Raw genomic sequence first — 6,743 nt, 5'->3', positions numbered from 1 at the left:
TTTCTACCACGCAGCAGTTTGCTCCCGTGTTGGAGAGCATCAGAAGGAAGCTTCTCTTTTGGAGCTCAGCCAAGCTGGATCTTGCCTCTAGAGTTGTGGTGGTCAACCAGGTCCTTTTGGCCACGGCCTGGTTTATTTGTTCATGTTGGTGCCGTTCTAGGGACTGCATCATTCAGCTCAGAAGACCGATCAGGAACTTTCTCTGGAGTGGGCTTGATGGCACAGCAGATGCCTTAGCCAGGGTGGCTTGGGAGACCCTCATCCTCCCTACACAGGATGGGGGTCTCAATATTATTGATCCAGATTTACAGTGCAGAGCCTTACTTTGCAAGATAGTGGTGCGAGGACTTATGCCAGGACAGGAACCGTGGAAGGACTTTCTTATCAGCAGCATACAGAGGTGCACACCTTCCTCAGGAGGAGACTGGATGAGCAGTGTTAGATGGATTTTCACCTCAGCACACCTCAGATCACCTTCATCCCCTCTCATGGTTGCCATTCTGAAAGCTTGGGCTAGTTTCAGAAGCTCTCTTCGGAGGATTCCTCCTTCCTCCCGGGAAGAGATTGATAGGCAGCCCATCATGTGGAACGACAGTATTTTAGATGATCGTGGCAGACCACTGGGTGCCTCACTCTACATGCAGTGGGCCAGGTGGGAGAGGGGACCTGCTTCTTCTTTGGGATCTTGGAAAGCCTTCCGTAGGCTTCCAGAGGAAACCAAGTCAGGGTTGATAGGACATCTCAGAGGGAGTGCAGGGAGGATCTTGCAGATTGAGTCAGCCCTTCCAGAGGCTTGGATAGACACAGATGATATGCCTCTCACTACCTCCACTTGGGCAGGTACTTTCTCGAGAGGCGGGGTTCCACTTCAGGTCTTAGCCTTCCGAGGTGCACAGGAGGATGCTTTGGTTTTCAGTGTCCAGGATGGTGGCAGATTGCTCAGATCTACAGATGATATATTGCTTGAGTCTGCTTTTCAGCCTATCAGGGTTGTAGGCCTTTTGATGCAGGGATCAGATTCAGAGTGGTTCTTAGACCCTGACCCCCAGTTACTCTCCACCGGGTCTTGGAGACTTTGGCTCTATGGAGGAGTTCCCATCAGGTATTTACAGTGGGACCCCGGAGAGTGGGAGTGGATTGACGCGGGGCATCGAGAGAAGACCATCCCCTTCTTTCGCTACACGGTCAGTAATGCCAGGAGATTTCAGCTCAGTAGTAGAGGTTGGAGACCCTCCAGAGTTCCTCATTGGGAGACTTTTGGTATTACTGCGGATCAGCAGAGGTACTTCTGGAGGAGGCTCTGGAAATCCCACAGGAATAGAAAGATCACTATCTTCTTTTGGCTTTCTATTCATGGAGGGATTGCAGTGAACCTTTGGAGGTCCAGATTCGGAGCCGACCCTACTTGCCCTCGTTGCCTTTCTGCTTCGGAGTCTATTCAGCATTGCTTATGGGATTGCAGACAGGCGAGATTGATTTGGATGGGGATAGCCAGGATCTTCAGTCACTTTGCCCATTCCCCACTCTTTATGACTTGGGGCTCGGTGGCTTGGCTTTCTCTTACAGGACCTCAGGTTTTCTATGAGGGACTTGACTCCTCCCGGGCCATTTCAGTTCGACATCATCGGGTTGAGCTCTGCTCGTTGGATGTGGTTACACACCGTCCTTTTACAGCTGTACATGCCTCTGTGGATACTTCTTGGGAGATTATAGCGAGCATAGCAGCCTGGCATATCTGGAGATCCAGATGCACAGAGGCTATGGAGGGTACTCAGGTTCATCCCTCGCACACATTGGCTAGTATCTGGACAGACATTGTACACACTCTGATGGCCGTATGGACGGGTATGCAGGGGGACTCCCGTGCAGCCTCAGCTAGGAGGGCTTCTTTCTTCAGGGAATGGAAGGATTCTCCTTTCTTCTCTGAATCTACTACAGGGTTGAGATGGCACTTTCAGCCTCAGCCTTGGTTTCTTTCCACCTCACTCTGAGGGGGTTTTTTATTATCCTCATGATTTCATGATGTATTCCGCTTTGAGCTTGCTCTCGCGGGTTTTTGTTCTTACTTAATAGAAGTCTTTTTCATGGAAAAAAAAAAGTCCCACCAAAGCGTGGTCCTTTGATCTTACCACCACGTACTTCTACTATCTGTCGGATATCTCTAGAACTTGAGCCCGCATGCTCCACCTCGAGAGTATGTAGACTCTCCGTCCCTGATCCTTGAGTCCAAGATGACAGCCAAGGGTGAAGCCTCTTCCAAGCTCTTTGTCTGCAGGTCCTGGACACCTTCCTGGCGCTTGTGGAAGCCTGTCTAGCCGGCCTCCTGCTGCAATCTGCTGCTGAACTGCTGTTCCTTCTGGATGAATGAATGCCCTGCTTTGGGCTCCTTTTATAGGCCTCTAGGGGCCCCAAAACAGTCCACTGGCCAGCCCCATTTTGGCTGACTCAGTCTGGCCCTACAGCCGGCCCCTTTGGCGCACAAAACTAGGCCTTTATGGCCCTCTCTTCCATGCCCTATATGGGCCGACTTGCCTGCCCTACTGGCCGACCCAGTGGGCTATAAGTATGCCCCCAGGGCCAGTCCTGTGCAGCCCTACTTGCTGCTGCTCCTGGCCATCTGGGTGCCCCTTCTTCTTTGTGTAGAGGTTCCAGCCTTGGTCCACCCCTCCAACCACCAGGCCTTCTCCTCTGCTGTCCACCTGCCATCCATTGCGCCCTGATCTAGGCCTTGTTGCAGGTCAACAGCCTGCCCACATGCCTTTCCATGCTGGTGCCTCTTCTCTCTCTGATCCCTGCCCACATGGCAGTCTTCTTTTCTGGGCACATGTTGCCCTAGGTCTCCCTCCCGGGGGCTTACAAATGCGGAGGTGACCTTTCCAACAAGTTTTGCTGTGCAAGATGAAGATACGTTTTGGCTCTTGACAAACCTCAGTTCCCAAACAGAAATGCATTAAGCCCAAGGTCGTCATCTCAAACTCTCTGCTCAACATCTCTCGTGTCTCAGATATCTTGACTTCATGTCTCTCTGTGATGATAAGGTTGTCCACATAAAGGAAACTCACCATATACTTGCCGTTCTCAATTCTGAGGAGCTTTTGACAAAACTATTATTCAAAAAGTAATTGTCAATCCACTACGTGGGGTTGGTTTTAGTGGTTTTAGCCCGTGAAGTGCCTTCCTGAGTTTGCAAACTTTGCCTTTTCAACCGAGGATCGAGGATCGCAAAACGTGGTGGCTATTCCACGCACACCTTTTCCTTGAGATTTCCATTCACAGAGGCAAGCTTGACATCCATCTATAGGACTGGCCACCCTTCTTGCATGGCTAAGGCCAAGCCAGTGCAGATTGTGGTTAACCTAGCTATGGGGGAAAATGTCTCCTGGTAGTTGAATCGTTGCAAATCCTTTTTCCATGAGCAAGGCTATTCTCGTGGGAAATATGTGTCCAAGCTTCTAATCCATTCTAGCATTACCTTCACTTTGTGATCTCCATCATGCTTTGCCGTTTGCAGATGCTAAGGTCTCCAAACTTTATCTTCTGGGCTCGTCCATGGTGATAGTCACATGTACCAGACTTACATGGTGAGTTTGACAACTCCAGTGACTCAGATAACATATTCGTATTGCTTCTTTAAAGGTTAGGAGCCTTCCTCTCTTTCTTTATCTTCAAACTAAGCTTCTTTATCCTCATTGTAAGGTGCCACTGCATAGAAGTCAAGGATTTTTACAAGAGAAATAGGTTTCCCAATCAGAAATATTACTTTCAATCAAAAAACACTTCTTTAAAAAAAGGATGAAGTACCTTCCTATCACCTATGTGCTATCACACCCCTCCTAGTCACATGTACCAGACTTACATGGTGAGTTTGACAACTCCATTGACTCAGATAACATGGTCGTAATTCTTCTTTAAAAGTTAGGAGCCTCCTCTCTTTCTTTATCTTCAAACTAAGCTTCTTTATCCTCATTGTAAGGTGCCACTGCATAGAAATCAAGGATTTTTACAAGAGAAATATTTTTTTCAATCAAAAAACACTTCTTAAAAAAAAGGATGAAGTACCTTCCTATCACCCATGTGCTATCACACCCCTCCTATGTATGGAATTCGTGCAAGTTAACCCCTTGCAAAATATCTCATTGAGAAATCTCATTCTCATTCTCAATGGGGAGGTAGAATCTTAATCAAAATCGAAATCTTGATCTCATTTGAGAATAATCTTGCAACAATTGCTCAAAGTAGCTTTGAATTGATATGGATCTTAATCTCGAAATTCAATGGTAACCGTCTTGAGATCCATGGCTCGATAATAAAAAATATAACTTATCCGATGAAGATCCTACGTTTGGAAATGTGTGCCAAATGCACCCTTGGATAAAGTCGTGGATCTAAGGATCCTAGATTCCCTCGCAATGCGTGCCCTTGATGAAGTCTTCGACCTAAGGGTTTTAGATAGATGTGTCCTTGGATGAGACTCTAGATCTCATGGCTGGAAAGAGGGCTAGCGTGTATTGTTTCGCCTCTGTCAAGAATATACTACCACTACTGAAATTAGTGAACACGCTAATCTGCACCATTGGACAAAGGAGAAATGATCCACACCTTGCAAGCGAATCCGAAAAACTTTAAAAGGTCCAATTTCAAAGTATTGACGTGCCAAAGCTGATTATTGCATACAATTACACTCTCTTACCACGCCTCATTAGCCTAGGATTATCAAAAATTTCGTTTCTCTAATCATTTCTTCTCTAATGAGTCTTTGCTAACTTTCACAAACTAGTGTTCAAGTAACTCAAACAAATGGAACTCATCTTTTGTCCAATCATTTCTCCTCGAATGCGTCTTTGCTCATTTTTCATAGGAAAACTCAAAACTAGTGTTCAAGTAGCTCAACCAAATGGAACTCATCTCCATCCTCCACCAACTGAGCTTCTATTTTCAGCAATCAGCTTATATTTCAGCGCTTACCCAATGATATAAGTAACCTACCTTCAGAGCAACAAAGAATTACATAAAGTACTACTTTGCTTCATCACGAGGCAGTCTGACTTTGTCAAACGTGTTGTAAATATCGTGTATCATGCTCACTTCCCAGAGCATCTCAATGATATGGCTGCTTGGAGATCTTACCAATGCATGCTATTGTTCCGAAAGCACCAAAGATAGTGGACATGAAGAAAACGAAGGCATTTCAAAAGGCTGCTGATATTTTACAATAGCAATGCCAGCCATTGGCTGTCATTTTGTCACGCTGCTTCTGCCCAACTTGAGGGATGATCCAACATCACCAATGGTAATGACTCAGCTTGTAGATGTTAGAAGCTCACTCTGTTCGCAGTCCTGCATCTTAATTGTTCTGCCGATTTTAGCACGCATCTGAAGTGAAGTATAGAGTGAGTCGTAGAAGCTCACTCTGTCCTCAATGGACGCATGTCAACCGAAGTATGCCGTGAGTCGTCTATGATGCTCATATCATCCGGCATATGCCCATCTCTTACCCAGGCCTCTGTAAGCACGTCATGGGAGGCCTTGCTGGTCTAGGTTTTCAAGGGTTCACTTGGTGGTTACAGAAGACACCTGGGGCATGCGTGCTTTGATGAAGAAAAGAAGTGGCCAATATTAATATATTCAGGCACTACAAGACAGCACCACTTGAGGGGGAAGGGGAGGGATGGTGTTAAAGCTACTAGGCTCACGCAGTGTGAACAGACTGCAAGGCTCCTGAAACAAAGAACTTGGTGGACCATGAGCGGGTCACTTTCCGCCAGCCCACAATGAGTGTCTTGACAGCAGAAGCACAGCCCCTCAAGAGCGAGCAAGTTTTTGAAGTTAGGAAAACAAGACCTTTTCAAGCTGGAGATGAGCCGCTGATCTGGATCCCAAAATTAATTACACTGATGAGGACGAACACGTAGCTGCCCTGAGTCAAATCACGTTGCTTTTTGGTGTGTTGTTTGCGAGGTCCGAGCCTAGGGCGGACCTTCCAGAAATTCTCTAAGGCCCCGTGAAGGGCGCGAAGAGGGGGGTTGGAAATAGTTTTCAACCAGCAATTGACGCGTCTCGGTAAAACCTCACTAACTGCGTCATTGCCCCAAGCGCAAAGATACTGTACCTTGCCTTGGGCTCAGCTTTATATACCCACCTTTCACTACAATTTTCCCCCTTTTACTTATGGGACGTTTTCCCCACGCCACGTGGTACCTCCTAGTTTTAAGCCACATAAAGCGTATTAATTTGCTTTCCAAAGCGACAAACTCCTCAATACCAAGAAGGAAGTCAAGCTACATCGTACTACACCCTTCCCATCTTGAGTAGTGGAAGAGCTAGCCACTACATCCTCTAATCAATCTACTCACACACAACATAGGAATATAAAGGGTAGTCTAGCATGCCAACTAGTATGGGACGAAGGAGATAGCTCATTAGAACGCTCAAGCTGACATTGATGTGCCCTACAAATATGGGTGGCATGATGCCGAGCTTGCCTAGGCTCTATGTGAATGGCCAATAGCCATCTGCACCCCTTCATGCACTCTAGCGCATTGCATGCACAATGGGTGCGTAGCTAGCCTCGATATGCCTCCAACAACGTATTTGTCAAGATCGATTGACATAACACATTGGAAATCTGTAGATGAGGAGGCCATGGAGCTCCCTTGATTCTGTTAGTATACACAACAACTGCAATTATATTGTTGATTGGATCCTAATGCTTCAACTAGTTTCATCCCATATGCAAGTTTCGG

The 6,743-nt window shown here is 46.7% G+C and overlaps 1 non-coding gene across 1 annotated transcript; it reads right to left on the bottom strand.

Moving 5' to 3' along the window:
- Nucleotides 1–5,958: 5,958 nt before the first annotated feature.
- LOC147888132 (U4 spliceosomal RNA) lies at nucleotides 5,959–6,102 on the bottom strand. The gene has a single exon (XR_015543179.1). It is a non-coding gene; the product is annotated as a U4 spliceosomal RNA (small nuclear RNA).
- Between the last annotated feature and the right edge of the window lie 641 nt (nucleotides 6,103–6,743).

The sequence above is a fragment of the Dipteris shenzhenensis genome, chromosome 22 (genome assembly GCF_047967505.1).
Source record: "Dipteris shenzhenensis isolate YYH24624 ecotype China chromosome 22, Dip_SZ_1.0, whole genome shotgun sequence".
Classification (NCBI taxonomy): domain Eukaryota; kingdom Viridiplantae; phylum Streptophyta; class Polypodiopsida; order Gleicheniales; family Dipteridaceae; genus Dipteris; species Dipteris shenzhenensis.
Note: the sequence above shows the minus strand (reverse complement) of the source record. Positions and strands in the feature narration are given on the sequence as shown.